This window comes from Ornithorhynchus anatinus, chromosome X1 (assembly GCF_004115215.2).
Source record: "Ornithorhynchus anatinus isolate Pmale09 chromosome X1, mOrnAna1.pri.v4, whole genome shotgun sequence".
Taxonomy (NCBI): Eukaryota; Metazoa; Chordata; class Mammalia; order Monotremata; family Ornithorhynchidae; genus Ornithorhynchus; species Ornithorhynchus anatinus.
The window spans coordinates 77,588,757-77,609,384 of record NC_041749.1 but is presented as its reverse complement, the minus strand read 5'-3'; the positions used below and the strand labels follow the sequence as shown (position 1 = coordinate 77,609,384).

Sequence of the window (20,628 nt, the reverse complement as noted above, 5' to 3'; positions counted from 1 at the left end):
CATCTTTGACTGTGGAATAATGACTGGTATTCATTATGTGCTTTCTGTGCTAAGAACTGCCTTAAGTGCTGGGGTAGATACGAGCCCATCAGGTCAGACAGTTCTTATCCCCACATGGGGCTTATAGTCTTAAGTGGTCATGGTTTATGTTCGGGATTCCCTTTTACTTTTATGCTTTTACTGCATGTTTTGGGTTGGGGAAATGATGCAACTTTCCTCTGATAATGCACATCTGTCTGGAGAGAATGCAAGGTGATACTGCTCAATGTTTGAGTATCTGAATGTGAGTTTTCCTTAATGCAGAGTTCATCAAGAACATAATTTATAGAATTGAGTAACTGAACATTTTTTCATCCAGTGTGTGCATGCTTCCCCCCCTTTAACTTTCAAATGACTGCGAATGCATTAATAAGCAGTACTCCAAGTAATGGTTTCCAAAAATTAGAATTTATTTGTAAAAGCTAGCAAATGAGAACAATGCAAACAAGTCAATGGTCATTAAGAGTTGATCATTTATGGACCGCTTACCGCATTCAGAGCACTGTACCAAATGCTTGGGGAGAACAATAAGAGTTGGTAGACATGTTCCCTGCACACAATGAGTTTACAATCTAGTCTTCAGACAAGTTTGTGGTACTCACCAAGTGAGTTTGACAAGTAAAGTGTCTAAGGGAAGCATCCAATTATTCAAATGACAGTCAGGACAGTTATTACACATCTGAATTAAAACAGAAGTTCTAAGGAAAGTCAAAATGTTTACAACATGTTACAAGTTTGATTAATGCAGTCTTATTTAATCAGAAGTTAACAAAATTTCTCAGTCTGACTGCCCACATCTAGTACCCTAAAGGTGTATATAAAGTCACAATTGCTCTGTAAAATGGAGATTTCCAATCTATGGAAACATTGTACAGAACAAAAAGTATGACAATATATAACATCCAGGTTTAATGTTAAAAAGGCAACATGTGATAGTTTCTATTCAGACCAGATCGATGCTATTTATGGAGCAACTACTATGTGCAGAGCACTGTACTGAGCACTTGGGAGAGTACAATACAAGAGAATTAGCAGACATATACCCTGCCCAAAACAATCAGATAGCAGCCAATTAGCAACACGACTGTACTGAGGGAAACAAGCTACAAGAAGTTCAGAGATCAATTAATTTTAAGTAGATCACTGACCTCAAATGCAACAGCAGCATTTAGCATCTTCAACTCAAAAACCCTTATCTTAAAGTTACTAATGCTGTAAGCTGCAACTACACTTACCCTGCATTACTTCAGCACAAACTTGGGATGTAAACACTCGAGCTATATGCCCTGATGCAATGCTCAAAGAACATTCAATAAGTTTGGTTTTTTCCAGTCCTTTTGTAAGTTCAACGTGCAGAAGTTTGCTTAAACTGAGCCAAGTAACAGGTCCCGGTGTAATAATAAAGCCCTAAGAAAGGCAGCAGGTTGTATAGTTAACACCTTATGAGCAAAATCACTGCCCTAAAACTATGCAACCTACTACCTCTTCCTAGGAGCCCATAGTTTCTTCTAAGGTTCTTCTATTTGGCAGGTGCACTGAAGCGCTGTTAAATTTGGGCTTTGTTTAGACTTAGTAGTTTCAGAAATATAGATCAATTTCATCTTTCCATTTGTGCCTTTCTTCTAAGAACTTGAAGTTTAATTGGCCACTTGTACACTGTGCTTACCTAATAATGTGGGAAAATGAATCACAAACAAAAGAAAAAGCTACAATTTAATTAGCGGGTCTCATCGCAATCCAAGAGGTTTAACTTGCACCACTCACTCCTCATTGCCTCAATTTGACAGAGTATGCTCCTCCTGGATTCCACACACTCTTCCAAGGATTTGGGGTAATTTAGTTATCAAGAGTAATTCAAATTAGAAAAATCTGATATGAAGTTAATGGAAGGCTCAGTTTGGATTAAGTACAAAAGAAATGGTTATCATGCCCCCCCCCAGCAATGTTTATTGCTAATTAATGTTTTTCCTAGGTACATCAATATAATCTGTCTAGGGACAATTAGAAGAGACTATGGGGAATGAATTAAACATGGTGGTGGGTTCCCCCCCCCCCCCCCACACACAAACAACCTGATGGCACGTACAGTTATCTCAGTGTTAACTAATCTATATATTAATTTTTAAAAAAAATCCCATTTCCATATCATACTACCTGGGACAAAAGTTAGTAAATGGCATATAAACAAAAGGGTAAGAGCATATTTTCAATACAGTTCCTAGGCTTAGATCCAAGGTTCACTGGAAAGAAAAAACAAAAAAAACATCACAGCCAAACTAACATGTCCCCTTAAGCTCCTCAGTAATTTTTACACCAGAGGGCGCTAGGAGCCATTTTCTTCTTCAGTAAATTCTAGCTACAATGGCTTTTAAGAGATTTTCAGTTGCTCTTCCTCTCTGGTCAGGAACACAGGAACATCTACAACTCACACACTAACCATGCCCACCACACAGACCATAAAATTAATGCACTGCCCTGTCCAGTCAATCTGCAGGTGACAATGGAGACAACGACACTCTAAGCCAAACCATCCTTTGACCAGATCTAGTCAATTCTTAGTTGTGAAATATTGTTAACAGGCAGTAATAACCAAAGCACCATACCCAACAAACAGAACCTGGAACCTGTCCCCTTGGTGATATAGAAAGAATGTTAAAATTGACATGAAAATTTTAGCTTTAGAGGGGGAAAAAAAAAGTCAAGTTTACATACCACAAATAACAATGCATAAAGTTAAATGCTCCCAACAGTCAAACCCGGATAGAAACCACCGTAGAAATTCTGCTCCTCAGGGAAGGCAATAGATTGTATAGTTATCTCCGGAAAAGGATAAAATTACTACCCTAAAAACTATACAATCTACTACCTCACTCTGCCAGAGCAATCCATCCTTAGCAAACACAGACAACAACTGAGTTACAAGGACTTCTGTACCTAAAATACTTGAACATCTATAGCAACGTCTTTTCTTTGTGAATTTAAAGTCACACACACATCTTAACAAGTCAACAATATTTTGAGTACCCTAAAGGTGCACTGCACTGTATAAAATACCTAAGGAATGGAGATAGAGAATTTAAAAAAGACAAGACCCCTGCTCTCAAGGAGCTTACAAACTAACTTGAGTATTTCAAACAAGCTTTATCTTGCTTAACAGTTACAAGAAACTCAAGTTCTTCCCAAATCCTTTAGCATTTGGGAAACAACACAAGTACATTTTAAGTATTCTTTTTTATTTGCTTTTTGTGCCTACTAATTTGCATGACTTTGCCATTGGCCATTATGCACGTGAAGAAAATGATAAACAAAGATATATTAAGATGTTTACTACTTGGTGGGGAAAGACAGAAGTACTTTTTCTGGATCAGGAAAAAAAAAAACCCTGATTCTCATTAAATAGTGCACATTTAAGTAAAATGCACTACCAGAACGATTTACAGGGTAACTCACTGAATGGTCTTAAACTACTCAGTCGTGAATTTCTTTTATTCATTTCAAATGAAAACCATGATGCAGCTGTTGATTTTCTCCACTTTGGGAAAGACAGTAGATTGTATAGTTATCTCCCAGTGGTGGGTATGACCCTAAAACTATACAACCTACTACCTCATCCCACAGTGAAAACATCTTCAGTCAGAGTCATCGAAAAAGGATATCAGTCTGGCCCAGACCAAATTCCGGGAAAAGAATTTCATCACATCTTCTGTCCATATGACCACGATTTCCTGTAGGTGATTTAAATATTCCATTAAATGTTATGTTTCTTAAAACTACTCTAATTCACTAGAGAGTAAGAAATTCAACAAATATTTAGTAAACCTAGACATAAAAAATGAACCAATACAACGTTTTTCTTTAAATGAGCATAGAACAGCACTATGTATCCCTTAATGAATGTGTTTGACTGTCTCTCTGAAAACTATTTTAAAAACTTTCTGGTTACTGCCATTAAATAAAAATTCCTAACTGATCAATGGTATTTGAGCGCTTACTGTGGGCAGAACACTGTACTAACCTCTTGGGAGAGTAAAACACAATTGGTAGATGCAATCCCTGTCCACAAGGAGTTTACAGTATAGAGGAGGAGAGTTACATTAAAATAAATTTATGGATATGTATGTATGCACTGTGGGGCTGAGGAGAATATTAAAGTGTTAAAGGGTACGGATCCAAATGCATAGGCAATGCAGAAGATAGAGGAAATAAGGGCTTAAGTCAGGGAAAGTCTCTTGGAGAAGATAGGAAGGTGGATGGAGTTCTGGTCCAGCAGGAGGCCAAGGAGTCTGCGGCAAGACGGACAAGATCAAGGTACAATGAGTAGATTTCGGCATTAGAGGAGCAAAGCTCACAGGCTTGGTTGCAGCAGGGCCACAGCTAGGTAAGGTAGAAGGGGGAAGAGCTGATTGATTTAAAGCAGATGGTAAGGAGTTTCTGTCGGAGGTGGATGGGGAACCACTGGAGGTTCTTCAGGTGTGGGGAGATGGGGACTGGTTTGTTTTTTTCTGCAAATGAGCTGGGCAGCAAGGTAAAATAAGAATTGGAGTAGGGAGACAGAGGAGGCAGGGAGGTCAGCAAGGAGGCTGATCGAACATGATTGAGAATAGGATCTTTTGTATTAGGACTGTGAAAACGAATGGACTCTGGATAAAATGCCTCACACACTTTACATAACAGCCAAAGAGTTAATAATAATAATGTTGGTATTTGTTAAGCGCTTACTATGTGCCGAGCACTGTTCTAAGCGCTGGGGTAGACATAGGGGAATCAGGTTGTACCACGTGGGGCTCACAGTCTTAATCCCCATTTTACAGATGAGGAAACTGAGGCACAGAGAAGTTAAGTGACTTGCCCACAGTCACACAGCCGACAAGTGGCAGAGCTGGGATTCGAACTCATGAGCCCTGACTCCAAAGCCCGTGCTCTTTCCACTGAGCCATGCTAAATTTTTTTTCCCCTACACTGAATCATTTTGGAATCCACATGGTGAGATTTAAAATTATGCCTGAACGAGAGATAAGGAGCTTCTAATGAATCCTGATGTCCTCACCACATTAAAGAAGCCACCACAGGTACTTCAAACCTATGATTAAATGCACTATTACATAAAGGGATGATGCTATTATTCGTAATCAGCAAACATCTACAAAGGAAGTGCAGAATTTTAATGAATTATTCTTCAAATGTTCACGCTAATTCCCAGACTTGTACTTTCACTAGCCGCTGTGCTTACCTTCAGAAATTATTTGAATCTATCAACCCACACATGCTCAATTAAGTAAACACTCTGGTGTCCTGAAAGACCAAATGAATGGGCTGGAGAACCCCAAACTCTCAGTCCTGCCAAGACACATGCTCTCAGTTTGGCTGGTACATAGCTAGGGAAGTAAGGAACGTCCATCTGACAGCACCAGTCTGTTGGGATACCTCACGCTGCTGTGTCAGAAGAAATGGCCTGTGTGCAGGCGCATGGCACAGGGACAGATGAGTACTATGGCCCAAGTCTTCCTTAACATGGGGTTCTGCAAGAATACAACCCCCACATTATAGGAGAAATGGGTATGCAATTAAAAAAAAAAAACCACCACACAGAAGCCATTTTAAAGTGTGGATTCTAACCAAGCTGTTAAAAAAAAGTTTGACTGGAAAAAAAAATGAATCCAAAGAAAACCTGCAACCAAAAACCTCTGATGCAGACACATTTTTCCCCCCTCACTCACTACTAGTGGGGCAAAGAACTGCCAAACGATTTGAGCATCTTTACTGCAACATGATCTGCAACTTAGTAAAATCTACGGTATGGGGAGCATTTGAATTGCTCAAAGAAAATTACTTCTCATTTTAAAGCAAGGCTCATTAATGACTAAATTATAAGGGAAAATTACTAGTAGGCTGGTTAAAATTCCTTTATAGGTTAGGCAAAGGCTCCTGACAGTCTACTGGTCAAAATGAAAACTGCAAATATTTGGTCGTACCCTAGGTGCTCCCTTTTCATTTTGCACACTGGCTGAAAGGGGGGCAGAAATTTTAGTGGGATGAGACCAGAGAAGGGATTGGCTTCAAAAGAGTTAATAGGCCAGAAAGCCACCATTTGAGGCTTTTCACCCTGATTTCAAAACCTTCAAGTCTTATTAGAGATTTGAGCAAGGCTGGGAGGCCATCTCCGAAAACTTGTGGGGGCAATCACCTCCATCACCCCCAAGGAGTGGGTACCTATGATCCAAATGTCTGCTACCCTTGCTCAATTCCTTTTGTAGAAAGACTTAAACTTGGCTTCCTCTACTCCAAGGATCTTTCTTAAGCATCTGCTGGCTTCTGACATAAGAGCCCAGATTTTCTTGGCAGAAATTTAATCACTTACCATATACAACCAATACCAGAAGTATAACCAGCTTTGCTTTACACAATATTGTACTTGAAACAACTTTCCCCAGTTGCTTATATTCTCTGGGGGTAATTTTCATTTCAGCCATTTTAAGTTTCCAGAAATCTACTGGGGTCCCATGAGGAGTTTTTCCTCTTATCTAAAACTGGACCTCTTGGTACTTACAAAAGCACACCAACTTGTCGGTGGAAACATATATGGACTCTGTTCACCAAACAAGTCTTATGGGCCAAAATACCCTCAGGCTCAAGATGAAGTCGGATAAACTCATGGACAAGTGATCTCCAAATGGATTATTAAGAGGGCAAGTTAAGGACCTCAAGAAGGGTTTAAGATGAATGGGCATTAGGTGCACAAGCAGGAAAAGGAGGGATTTGGGATGGCGCATGCTTCAGCTTCAGGGTGGCTATCAAGAAGGTTAGCTATCAATCGCACCATTCCTCCCATCACCAGCATGGCCTAGTGGAAAGAGAATGGGACTGAGAGCCAAGAGACCTGGATTCCAATCCCAGCTCAGCCACTTACCTGCTGTGTGACTGGAGGCAAGTCACTTGGACTTCTCTGCCTTAGTTTCCTCATCTGTAAAATGGAGATTCCATACCCATTCCCCCTACTTAAGAATGTGAACGCCCTGTGGGATAAGGGATTTTATGGAGCCTGATTAAGTTGCATCTAGCCCAGCGCTTAGAACAGTGCTTGACATAGTACGCACTTAAATACCATTTAAAAATCATCAGTTCCATGATCAGAAATAGAATACTAGACTGAGTCAAGTTCATTGGTCTTACCTGGCAATGGCATTTTTGGCTTAATATGTCTTAATATTTCAGTCTTCTCAAACTCTCTCCTGGTTCTAATTGTACAAAGGTGTTTTTTTTTGGTACCACTATTTGCTACCAATCAGTGGAAAAAAAAATGTATTTTAATCCCGCTTTATACTTTCTAACTGAAAGCCTATTCTTTTCCACAAACGCAACTGGTTGCTGTGGAACAGAGGATTGAGTTTTAATTTGAGGCAACAAAAATTTTTGACAAATTAAAGGTAAAACAGACATGGGCAAAATTTCTTGGGGGAAAAACAGGATTTGGATCAACATTATGAGCAGTGATGGAACAAATTAGTATGATAGAAAAAGCAGAAGATCTTACATAAGCTAAATTTAGGATCATAAAGGATGAAAAGTCATTTGTGCAACTGATCTACACATTACAGTGCTGAGGGTGAGCATGTAATTGTTAGGATCAAATCATCCGAAAATACAAATGAGTACTAATGACCACTGCACAACTGACAATAAGCCAAAAGATAAGGATCATCTGATTTTCTCTAATCATGTCAATACGATGCAGAAATACAATATTCTTCTCTTAGAACAATAGGCACTAATCAGTATTTAAATGGAAATGAATTCTCATCCACTACTCCCCAAACTACCTCTTTTCAAAAATGGTCTTCAGAGAAGTAGAACGTGAGGAATCTAAAATATGTGTTGCCACATCACCATTTACTACACAAGTACTGGGAAACAGGACTCAAGACATGAAGATAGTTACCTAGAAGGACTGTACTTATGCCACTCCATCAATCTATATTTACAGAATATCCACTGTAAGCAACAACACTGACATGGCACACCTCTGAAAAAGATAAAACATCAAAATTATTTTTCAAAATGTTATGGTAAGGAGGGAGAATAACAATACCACATTATACCACATGGACTTTTTTTTGCTACAATTTCAGTGTCTAACACTCACGGATACATTTAATTACTATCTTTAGGTCTCTCTGGAAAAACGTGAATAATTCACATGTGTAAAATTTAAATACCGGTGTAATTGCAGTTATGCTAGCTATTGGGAAAGATAGCCAAGAAAACCAAGCTACTCAACACGGCCACCACCAAAGACTTTTTAAAGTTGATTTTAAAGTCCGAGTGGTCTGCAACAACCTTTCATTTCACACAGATTCTTCTATCAACCATTCAGGAGCCCAAAGTAGAGCATCACTACTTTTTAAAAAGTATGTGAATGTCAGCAAATTGTAAGGGATCCCCCGCCCTCCCCCAGCTAAATCAAAATTTGGCTAGACAGGAAAGAATAGCTGTTCAAGAAAACTGACCCAGAGCAATTAAATGTAATTTTTTTTTGGACTAGACTGTAGTTGGGCACTTGGATTCAATCAAATACAATTCTATTGTTGAAATGCATGTAAACCACCCAGATGCAAAAAAAGAATTGCCCATTCAGGGCAGCACTCTAAACAACCAAAGATCATATTTGCCCTTTTTATATAGCAAAGAATACAATTGTATTTATTGAGCGCTCATGTGCAGAGCACTGTACTAAGCTCTAGGGAAGAGTACAATATGTACGTGAGTGCTGTGTGGTTGAGGGTGGGGTGAATAAAGGGTCCAAGTGTAAGGGTGACAGAGAAGCAAGAGGGAGTAGGCAAGTGAGGGCTTAATCAGGGAAGGCCTCTTGGAGAACACGGCTTTGAAGGTGGGGAGAGCGATGGTCAGTTAGATACGAAGGGGGAGGGAGTTCCAGGCCAGAGGGAGGATGTGGGCAAGGGGATGGGGGCGAGACAGAGACTGAGGTTCAGTAAGGTGGCATTAGGAGTAAAAGTGAGCGTGCTAGGTTGCAGTAGGAAATCGGTGAGGTAAAATAGGCAGGGGGGCAAGGAGATGGAGTGATTTAAAGCCAATGATAAGAAGTTTCTGTTTGATGCAGTGGTGGATGGGCAACCACTGGAGCTTCTTGAGGAGTGGGGAAAACATTGATTGAATTTTTTTTTTATTTTTTTTTAAAGAAAAATGATCCAAGCAGAGTGAAGTTTGGACTGGAGTAGGGAGAGGCAGGAAGGAGGCCAGCAAGAAGGCTGATGAAGTAGTCAAAGTGGGATAGGATGAAGTGTTTGGATCAATGTGGTGGCAGTTTGGATGGAGAGGAAAGGATGGATATTAGCACTGTTGTGAAGGTAGAACTGACAGGATTTGGTGACAGACTAAATATGAGGGTTAAATGAGATAGATTAGCTGAGGATAATGCCAAGGTTATGGGATTTTTTCCTCTAATGATATCTGTTTAGTGCATAATACATCAGACACTGTACTAAGCACTATGGTAGATACAAGATAATCAGGTTAGACATAGTCCACATCCCACGTGGGGCTCACAATCTTAATTTCCATTTTACAGACGAGGGAACTGGGGCACAGGAGTTTCTCCCAATAGGCAAGTGGCAGAGCTGGGACTAGGACCCAGGGCCTCTGAGTCCCAGGCCCATGCTCTCTCCACTAGGCCACACTGTTTTATGGGCTTGTGAAATAGTAAGGATGGCAGGGCTGTCTACAGTGATGGTAAGTCAGGGGGAGGGCAGGGTTTGGGCAGAGAGATGAGCAGTTCTGTTTTGGATATGTTAAGTTTGAGGTGTCAGCGGGACATCCAAGTAGAGATGTCCTGAAAGCAGGGGGCATCAGAGACTGCAGAGGGGAGGGCTGGAGGTGGATTTGGGAATCATCGGCACAAAGACGGTGGTTGAAGCCATGAGAGTGAATCCGAAGGGGACCCAGAAATGAGCTTGAGTGACTCACAGTTGCTGGGTGGGAGGCAGGAGGAGCCCACGAAAGACTGAGAATGAGCGGTCAGAGAGAGGACAGTGCCAGTGAAGCCAAGGTTAGACAGTGTTTCCAGAAGGGGGTTAGGATGGAGTGGAGGCCTTTGTATTTGGCAAGATCACTGGTGACTTGAGAGAGCAGTTTTCATGGCGTGAAGGGCAAAGAAGCCAGATTGGAGGGGGCAAGGAGAGAACTGGAGGTGAGGAAGCAGAAATAGCAGGTGTAGACAACTCACCAAAGTTGTTTGAAGAGGAATGGTTGGGAGACAGGGCGATACCTGGAAGGAGCTGTGGGGGTCAAGGGAGGGCTTAGGGAGACATGAAGATGTTTGAAAGCAGTGGGGAAAAGAGCCATTGGAAAGTGTTTTAATTAATATGTTAATTAAATGGGGTCTAGTGAAAAGTGCCACAGGTCTTGTAGTCCCTGCTGTGCCACTGGTACAGTGGCCTCAGGCCAGTCCCTTCGGAACTTTGTACCAGTTTCCTCATCTGCACAGTGAGGATGATAACAGCCTCTCCTGAAAAGGCGGGAAGTTGGTAAAGATAAAATGAAATGTGGTCTGTTTTCATTTTACGCTTGACCAAAGAAGCTGAAAAACTTCTATGGTCAAACGATAACGTACTTGACAGCCACATATTTATGTTATAAAAATGAGTGCTCCACTCCAGGGACCTAAAATTTTTGTGAAACTAAATAAGGTTCTACAATGCTCCAATGGAGAGATTTTAAACACAGCCAGAATTGCAGAAAGTAGCTAAGGCTGCAATGGCTTCTATTGTACAAGGATCTATTTAATTTGTTTCCAGGTAAATTAGCATTTATGCACCATAACCAGTTGCACTTAATGATAAATGGAACTCTTACTGAATAAAAACAAGATAGGAAAAAGGTACTTACTGATACTACTAGTACTTGTTATATTTGTCATTTCCTTCTAGAACATGCTCTGAAGTCAATTTAAGTAATCTGATTCTGAAACTGGAAAAATATCCAGGCATACTTTACAGGAAACTTCTCACTGGTATTTGCTCCTTTCTTTACAACTTCAAATATTTTTTTAGCCAATTATTAATAATTGGGCATTGGTCTTTCATCTGAAACATACAATAAAAAATTACTTAAATCAAAGTGTAATCAAATACTTTGTCTACTACTCTAATCAAAGAAATGGCTTTGAATATTAGGTTTCTCTACCCAATAATTCTGAAACATATGAGTTCAAGAGGTGTCCAATACTTTGCTTAAAAAACAAAACTATTTTAGCACAATTCCCTAATGGTACAGCTAACAAAAACTGAGATTATGGTGCTTTTCTAATAGGACTCTGTAAGAGTAGAATACTTTTACAAAGAATAATTGAGCAGCTGGTGGGGGGGGGGGGGGCGGAGAAGAAGATAAAGAGGTGCGCTAGTTGACAGGCTACATGATTGGGAGCCAGGGCACCCAGGTTCTAATCCCAGCTATGCCACTGTATGCTGTGTGACCTTGGGCAAATCACTTCACTTCTCTGCGCTTCAGTTTCTTCATCTGTAAAATGAGGATTAAATACCTGTTCTCTCTCTCTCCAGTCGGGACAGAGTGTGTCAGACCTGAATGTACTGCAACCAACCCAGCTCTCAGTACAGTGCTTTGCACCATAGTACATGCTTAAATGTTTACGGTAAATAGTAACAATTGTGATATTTAACAAAATTAGTCACAAGATAACCGAGTGTTGACAAAAGTACTAATAAACATTTTGCACTGATTAAAAAAGTTTGTAAAATCTTGTTTATGAACCAAGGAAGGTAACTGCTTTAGAAAGGTGTGTTGCAAGTGGGTCTCTATCAGGGACTTTAATACCTTTGAATGCCAGAGAGATTGTCTCATTCTATCTGAGAAATAAGACACCTAAGCAAGATGATTAGATTAGTAGAGGTGCATCCTAAAAATCATTGAGCAATATAAAATAACCAGCAAATTAATGGCATCCCTGATTACAGATAAGGGGATGTTGATAACTCTTCAGTGGAGAACGCTGATTACCTCTAGCCACAAAATTGAGGAATTTTGCAATTTTAAAACTAATAGCTCTGAGGCAAGAGACCGGATCCGATCAAGTGATATTTATCAAGTGAGATTACTGTTTAAGTTAAAGACAAATCAAAATATTATGAGTTTAATATGAGGTGGTGGCAAATGGGGAAGCAATGTGCCCTAATGGAGAAGCATGGCCTTGGGAGCCAGGGGACCCAGGTTCCAATCCCATCTACGCCATGTGCCTTGATCAAGTCACAAGAAAAATAGGGACTCAATACCTTTTATTTTTTTTAAATGGCACTTATGAAGCACTATGTGCCAGGGACCCTACTAAGCGCTGAGGTAAATGCAAGCTAATCAGGTTGGACACAGTCCGTATCCCACATGGGAATATCTTAATAGTCATTAGAATCTGGGTCCTTCTGGCTCCCAGGCCCATTCTCTATCCTCTAGACCACGCTGTTTCCCTCCTACTGTGAGCCCCATGTGGGCCAGGGACTGCATTTGGCCTGATTAACGTGTACCGTGTACCTACCCCAGTGCTGAGAACAGTCTTTGATACATAGTAAGCACTTAAATGACATTAAAAAAAATCCTATTTATAAAATACCAGATAGGCAACATACAAAAGCAAATGAAAATTTATTACACAGCATTCAGTTAACTCATGTTAGTTGAATATCCCCCTAACTGTACATTTCAGTGTCTGTCTCCCCCACTAGATTGTAAACCCTTGAGGACAGGGATCATATGTATTTATTTTATTGCACTCACCTGTATTGTGCACTCCCAAGCACTTAGTAGAGTGCTCTGCACACACAGGCACTCAAATACAATTGATTGAAAAGGCTAGCGCTATAAGTGAAACCGGAAAAATGTTTGGAATACATTGTATAAAAAGGACCAAAATCAGGTATCTATTTACCCAAATGGAATTAATTCAGACACTTAGTAAGCCTGGTTAAAAGAGAACCCCAGGCAACTGCGTTGGATGAAGACACTGCCTCTAGTATAAGTGGCTCTTTCATCCTAATAGGTGCAGCTGAGCCACAAAGCTCACATGAATGCTAATAGTAATTATGAATATCACTTTTTAGTAGCTATGGGTTCTAAAATTAACGTGGTGCACTCTTCATTCTAAGAGCCCAAACTGAATGATTTACAATTGAATTTTTTTTTTTATAAGTGGGAGGACACACAGTTGCTATTTTACCACTTAAAACTTCTACTTGTAATGTATTATCTGTGAGGCTCCAGCATATTCAATACTATCAACACAAAGGACCAGCACAGAATTCTTGAATAATCTTAAAATTCTGTATTTTTTCTAGTACTTACAGAATCGCATCATTACTTGCACCTAGGTCAACAACAGTCTATATTTTTCAAACAACCTACCTTACCCACTTCAGCATCGCAGCCTATCCTGGCTGCTATGATGGCACATGTCCTAATTTCTAGAAACAAATGTTTAGAAACTACACCCCGTGTTCTTTGACCACTGACGCCAGTAAGCTTTCACTTGACATATACCTCCAAAAAATTACTTCACATTACTACCCGCTCCTATGTTTAGCCCAGAGCACTTTATTTTAGAGGTTTCTAATTTACAAAGAGGTCCAATCCCAGGGCTAAAAGAAAATCTGTATCACATGGCTTTTTTTTTTTCAAACAGTATTTATTGAATGTGTGGAATGTAGTAGTTAGCGGCAGTAATCATGTATTGAGCACACACTGGGTTCATTGTATTGCACTTGGCAAGTCCCGCCTGGACTGAAAACTCGTTGCGGCCAGGGAATGAGTCTATCGATTGTCATATCGTACTCTCCCAAGCGCTCGCTTCAGTGCTCTGCACACAGCAAGCGATCGACAAATAAATACAACTGACTTTTTAAGTGCTGGAGTAAATTCAAAAATAACAGTTACGATACAATCCCAGGCCCACAATTTAGGTGGGGAGGAGACACGGCGCTCAATTGATCCATACTATTTATCGAGCACGTCCTGTGTGCGGAGCAACCTATTAAGCGCTGGGTAAGCGATACCGACCCTGCTCTCAAGAAACTTAAGTCTACAAGGAGGGGCGGGCGGGCAGACAGACACCAGCCATTTGGAAATTTACGGCTCTCGACAGAAAAGAAGGGAAGGATAAATAGATTTTTTAAAAAGTGCGAATGAGTAGGAGTTGAGAATTTACATGAGCTAGGGTGTATATTAAAAAAAAAAATGCCACGGGCAGCTGTTGTATGAATGAGTCCTGGAAAGGTGGAGCTTAATTGGGGAATGCCCCCTGGAGGTGGGTTTTCAGGATGGTTTGGGAGATGAAATGAGCTGCGGACTTGGCAGATTTGAAGGGGGTTCCAGGTAGGAAGGCGAGGGGTCAGAAAGCAGGAGAGAGAAGGAGGAGATATAGTGAACAGATTAGGAAAAACAAAGAAGGGTGAGCTGAGGTGGAGTGACAGAAGACAGTTGATGGGGGGGGGGGGTCCTGAACGACAGGTTGAAACCCAACGGTTTTAAATTATGTACAATAACTTACAGACAGGAGCAAATTAAAAATTAAATACAACTGCTTAAACAAAGAATGGAGTGCTGATTTTGTTGTCATAGCCTCATGCCTAAATGGCCATGTCCCTCATTCATTTGTTTCAGCCTGTGATTTTTTCCCCCCTATAGTGAATGGACTTTTCTAACTTAATTCACTGCCCCATCCTTCCAACTCCACCCCCCGCCTCCTCCCCCCAGCTAGACCCAAATGTGATCTGTTAATCCGAGGGATAGGTTTATGGGGCAATTGGCTAGTAGCTAGTAATAGCAAATTTTTATAGCAAACTCAAAATTAATATTATTTAGTGTGGTGATTTTTTCAGGAGCATATACAAGTTCTCAAAAAGTCATAGTATTCCTTACCCATTTCAGAACATACCTAATAAATTCACTGAATAATTTTGGGTCCAACGAGCCTTTCATCAAACTTGTTTCAAAAATGCACGCATCTCTGGTCACGAAATTATTACCTGTAAAGCAAAAAATAGCATCGGTGGCTAGAAATGCAGGTGTTGGCAAAATAACATTTCAGTAAAACATTTAGTAGAATTTAAAAATTCACAAAATTTTTTATAAGTCTCCCTTTTAACAAAGTGACAAGAAATACAGTCTGACTTCTCCCTGAAAACACAGCCCCTCCCAAATTTGAAAATGACAACCCGCCGGCTTCTCTTATCAACAGAGATCTTTCCATCTTTTAAGGATCCAAAGGCACTTCGTATATTACGGTATTATTCAGAAATGCCTCAAAGGGTCACCCACTGGAGACGGCTGGGGACGGAATATCTATCGTAAAAGCCGTTGGGTGGATTTCGGATTTTTTTTGGCCAAGGACAGAGAGGTTAATTGTACTCATTTAAAAAAAAATCCTCGGGTATATTGGTTACTTAGGAGGAACGACGTTGGACTCGAAAAGGTAAAACGGGCAAAAAAGCCAGGGGACCGGCAACTGTTTCTAGTGAGTCGCAATGTGGCAGCCCTACTGCTAGAAACGGTAAAACCCGGCCCCCGTCCTCTTACTCTTTCTCCCCTCCCAAGGGCGGCAGCTGCAGGAGACCTTCAATCGCAGGAACTGCTCCAGAGCTGGAGAGCTGCTTAACGGTCAAAACTACGTCGGAGACGAAGATGGAGACAACCCACTCGCCCTTTACACTCGTCTCATCTACTGCTCTACTCCGCCCCTTTTCCCCACGTCCCCCGCCTTCTCTCTCTCCCAACCCCCAGGGCCAAGGTCTCGGCAAACCTGATAGCGGAAATGACGCAAATGGACTTGGCAACGGGCCCCGGCAGCCAACCCGTGTCGGTCGGGGAGGCGGGACTTCCAGGCGCCTCAAGTTTGATTGAAGAGAGGGGGGAGGGGTGGAGAGAGAAAGAGAGAGACGTGGAGAGAGAAAGAGAGGGACGTGGAGAGAGAAAGAGAGAGACGAGGAGAGAGACGAGAGAAGAGAGGAAAAAAAGGACGAGAGCGAGAGGGGGACAAAAAGGCGACAGGGAAAAAAAGGGGACGAGAAGAGAGGGGGAAAAAAAGGGGACGAGAAGAGAGGGGGAAAAAAAGGGGACGAGAAGAGAGGGGGAAAAAAAGGGGACGAGAAGAGAGGGGGAAAAAAAGGGGACGAGAAGAGAGGGGGAAAAAAAGGGGACGAGAAGAGAGGGGGAAAAAAAGGGGACGAGAAGAGAGGGGGGAAAAAAGGGACGAGAAGAGAGGGGGGAAAAAAGGGACGAGAAGAGAGGGGGGAAAAAAGGGGACGAGAAGAGAGGGGGGAAAAAAGGGGACGAGAAGGGGGGGGGAAAGGGACGAGAAGAGAGGGGAGAAAAAAGGGACGAGAAGAGAGGGGGGAAAAAAGGGACGAGAAGAGAGGGGGGAAAAAAGGGACGAGAAGAGAGGGGGGGAAAAAGGGACGAGAAGAGAGGGGAGAAAAAAGGGACGAGAAGAGAGGGGAGAAAAAAGGGACGAGAAGAGAGGGGAGAAAAAAGGGACGAGAAGAGAGGGGAGAAAAAAGGGACGAGAAGAGAGGGGAGAAAAAAGGGACGAGAAGAGAGGGGAGAAAAAAGGGACGAGAAGAGAGGGGAGAAAAAAGGGACGAGAAGAGAGGGGAGAAAAAAGGGACGAGAAGAGAGGGGGGAAAAAAGGGAGAGAAGAGAGGGGGGAAAAAAGGGGACGAGAAGGGGGGGGAAAAAAGGGACGGGGGGGAGGGACGAGAGGAGAGGGAAAAAAAGGGACGAGAAGAGGAGAGGGAAAAAAAGGGACAAGAGGAGGGGGAAAAAAAGGGACGAGAAGAGGAGGGGGAAAAAAGGGACGAGAAGAGGAGGGGGAAAAAAGGGACGAGAAGAGGAGGGGGAAAAAAGGGACGAGAGGAGGGGGAAAAAAGGGACGAGAGGAGGGGGAAAAAAGGGACGAGAGGAGGGGGAAAAAAGGGACGAGAGGAGGGGGAAAAAAGGGACGAGAGGAGGGGGAAAAAAGGGACGAGAGGAGGGGGGGAAAAAGGGACGGGGGGAAGGGAGAGGAGGGGGGAAAAAGGGACGAGAGGAGGGGGAAAAAAAAGGGACGAGAGGAGGGGGAAAAAAAAGGGACGAGAGGAGGGGGAAAAAAAGGGACGAGAGGAGGGGGAAAAAAAGGGACGAGAGGAGGGGGAAAAAAAGGGACGAGAGGAGGGGGAAAAAAAGGGACGAGAGGAGGGGGAAAAAAAGGGACGAGAGGAGGGGGAAAAAAGGGACGAGAGGAGGGGGAAAAAAGGGACGAGAGGAGGGGGGAAAAAAGGGACGAGAGGAGGGGGAAAAAAAGGGACGAGAGGAGGGGGAAAAAAGGGACGAGAGGAGGGGGGAAAAAAGGGACGAGAGGAGAGGGGAAAAAAAGGGACGAGAGGAGGGGGAAAAAAAGGGACGAGGAGAGAGGGGAAAAAAAGGGACGAGAGGAGGGGAAAAAAAGGGACGAGAGGAGGGGAAAAAAAGGGACGAGAGGAGGGGAAAAAAAGGGACGAGAGGAGGGGGGAAAAAGGGACGAGAGGAGGGGGAAAAAAGGGACGAGAGGAGGAAAAAAGGAGACGAGGGAGAGAGGCGAGACGGAGAGAAACGAGGAGAGAGAGACGAAGTGATGAGAGACGAAAACAGAGAGAACGAGAACAGCGGGGGGGGGGGGGGGGGGAAAAGAGGGAGCTCCCACTGCGATGAATAGAACTGAGTCCGGGGAGGGGAAAGGATATCGTCTCAGACTCTAGGGTCGAGGCACATACACGCTGCCCCACGCCTGAGTTCCAGGCCGGGGAGCATTTGTCACTGATCGAGGCGACGCCGGCCTCACCGCCTGCCTTCCCGAGCGGAATCCGCCCTTCGCTTACCCACCCCCCCTCCGCCTCCGACCTCCCCCACCCTCTCGGGAAAGTGTCCCGTTTGCCGGCGTCAGCCCGAACCCCGGAGTTCCCTAAAATCGCAATCGGGCTCTGGCGCATACCCGAGCCCGATCGCGCTTGGCGCAAACCTGCTGCCTCGGGGGGGACGTGAGGGGTGGAGGAAAATGGCGGTTCCTCCGTCTTACCTCAGAGCTGAGGGTAAGGCGTAAAGCCCACACCCGCTGCCCTCACCGCCTCAGCCCCAATACCTCTCGCTTCCCGCTACCGCCGGACGGGGTAACCCGCAGCGGCGAAAACTCGGATTGAGGCGCGGGGGCGAGCGCCGCTGCGGCCGCTCGCGGTAAAGGCGTCGCGGGAAGGAAGGAGGGGAGGCACGGGGCTGGCGGTGGTAGTGGTGGCAGTGTGGTGGCGAAGTCGCCACCCGCCCCCTTATTGGTGGACAAGGGGAGGACGGACAGACGTTTAACTCTACCCCCGACCTCGGCGCCTCGTCATCTCTGCTCCCATTGGATGCGAGAGGGCGGTCCCGCCCCCCCGGGGCGGGGGGGAGCGTTGCCTGCTGCCATTGGCCGGAGGAGCGTTCGATCCGCCCGCTCCCCCCTCTCCCGCCGCCGTCTTTCGCTCCCTATTGGTCGATGCCCCAAAGTGATAGACGTTGAGCCTTTTTTTTTTTTCCCGCTCAAGGCCAACCCGGGAATGCACTACGCCCCTTCCCCTTCCCGCCTGCTTGTCACATGGCCCCGTAGAGATGGCGCCTTTTCTCGCTCCGAGCCGCCTCGGCTGGTTCGGAGGCGAAGAGGTAAATAAAATTCAGGCCCCAGGGAATCCCGCTCTCCTCCAGTAACGGATGGAGTGGACGGGCCCCGTGGTCCGACGTGGCGCCCATCTGAACGGGCCGACTTGCTTCTCCTCTTGGAAAGGGGCCGAGAGGCACTAGCCTTCTAAACGGCTGCTAAAGCGGTCTATTATACTGATTACAATGCCTTGAAAAGTGCGCCCGAGCTCCTTGAAGATCGGGAGCTTGATTAAATGATTGTATATATTATTCAGGGCTATTCAGATCCAGAGGTCATTTAAGCATAGCCCCGCTCTGAAGTATCACTTATAACCATTGATTAAGGCTCCTCGGCTCTGGTACCGCCGCTCTTGGGTGGGTGGGAGGGATGGGGGGGGGGGGGGCGGAATAAAGCTGGAGCAGGACTTGGGGGGGAACGGGCCGACCGTCACGTCCTCAAGATATCCGAAACCGAACTTCTCATCTTCCCTCCCAAATCCTCTCCTCCCCCCCCCCCCCCCCGACTCTCCCCTCACGGCCGACGGCACCGCCGTCGTCTCCATCTCTCGAGCTCTGAACCGTGGCATTATTCTTGACTCCCTCGCTTTCGATCCCCATATTGGGCCCACCGCCAAATCCCGTCCGATCTTCCTCGGTGATATTTCCGAGCCCCGCCCTTCCCTCTCCATCTAAACGGCCAGCACGTCGGTCCAGGTGCTCGGCGTATCCTGGCTCAGCTCCTGAATCAGTCACCCCACTGTTCTCTCGGCCTCCACGTCTCCATTCCCTCCGACCCACCCACCTCTCTGCCGCTCGCTTGGTTTTTCCGAAACCCCATTTTGCGCACGTCTCCCCGCTCCTGAAAACCCTCTAATGGTTGCCCGTTCCCCTCTGCATCAAGCAGAAACTCCAGACCGCTGGCTTCGAAACACTCGATCGGCTCTCTCCCGCCTACTCAGCTTCACTCTTCTCCCCTACATCTCGGGTTGCATTCTCCATTCCTCTCAGGTTAACCTACTCGCTGTGCCTTGTTCTCGTCTCTCCTACTGCTGACCTCTCGCCTGGAAATCTCTCCCCCACTTCGTAGTCAACGGAGCAAGGGTCTCCCCATCTTCAGAGCCCTTATGAAATCGCCTCTCCAGGAGGCCTTCCCCGATTAATCATTAATCTCCACACTGTATAAACAACTGCCCCTGTTAGCCCTTCCATGCCGCATGAGGATTTAAGTACACACAACCTTGTAACACTTGTGTGCACGTCCTTTATATCGTATATACCGTATTACTTCCTACACGCTGTAACTCTCGTAGTGTCCGTCTCCCGCGGGAGGTCGTAGGCTGCACGAAGGTGGAGATCGTGTGTACCGATTCTATTTTCTCGGGCAGCTAGTACAGGGTGTTGCAGGCAGTAGGAGCTCCACACGTGCTATTTATCGATCAACTGAGAGAAGGAAGACGAGAATGGAAAGGTGGATTTGTGGATAAGTAAGTGCTTAAACGGTACGGCACGTAGCTCGAAATCTACAGCGGGGCTGTGGCAGTGGTGGGTGCCGAAGTGCAGACGTGTCGCCAAAGGAGTAGAAGCAATATTAGCATGTATCGGTGCAGTAGACTCTACTAGGCATTTGGGAAGTATGGGCTAATGTGAGATGTCCCCGTCCACCAAGGGCTTACGCTCCGACGGGGGAGAGGAACGCAAGAAATCTGTTCAAAATAAATAAGTCGAACTGGTATATATACATACGTATAAATAAATATATTTATCTATATATATGTGAGTGCTGAGGAGGGGGGAAATACGGTCATAAAGTGCTAGAGTCGGCTAAGTCCTGGAGGGATGATAATGATGATGATGGCGATTATTAAGCATTTACTCTGCATCAAGCACTGTTCTAAGCGC

The 20,628-nt window shown here is 44.3% G+C and overlaps 1 long non-coding RNA gene and 2 other non-coding genes across 5 annotated transcripts; all 3 read right to left on the bottom strand.

Moving 5' to 3' along the window:
- Positions 1–425: 425 nt before the first annotated feature.
- LOC120638042 lies at positions 426–18,367 on the bottom strand. Of its 3 annotated transcripts, none has more exons than XR_005659497.1 (5): positions 18,140–18,367; positions 14,987–15,077; positions 10,939–11,135; positions 7,976–8,059; positions 426–3,764 (listed from the first exon to the last, which is right to left on the bottom strand). It is a non-coding gene; the product is annotated as an uncharacterized LOC120638042 (long non-coding RNA). The 3 variants fall into 3 exon arrangements; XR_005659499.1 differs by lacking the exon at positions 18,140–18,367 and adding an exon at positions 15,851–16,111; XR_005659498.1 differs by lacking the exon at positions 18,140–18,367 and adding an exon at positions 15,628–15,824.
- Positions 1,433–1,548, bottom strand: MIRLET7D (microRNA let-7d). Its single transcript, NR_034890.1, has one exon. It is a non-coding gene; the product is annotated as a microRNA let-7d (primary transcript).
- On the bottom strand, positions 2,790–2,938 carry MIRLET7F-1 (microRNA let-7f-1). Its single transcript, NR_034917.1, has one exon. It is a non-coding gene; the product is annotated as a microRNA let-7f-1 (primary transcript).
- Positions 18,368–20,628: the final 2,261 nt, after the last annotated feature.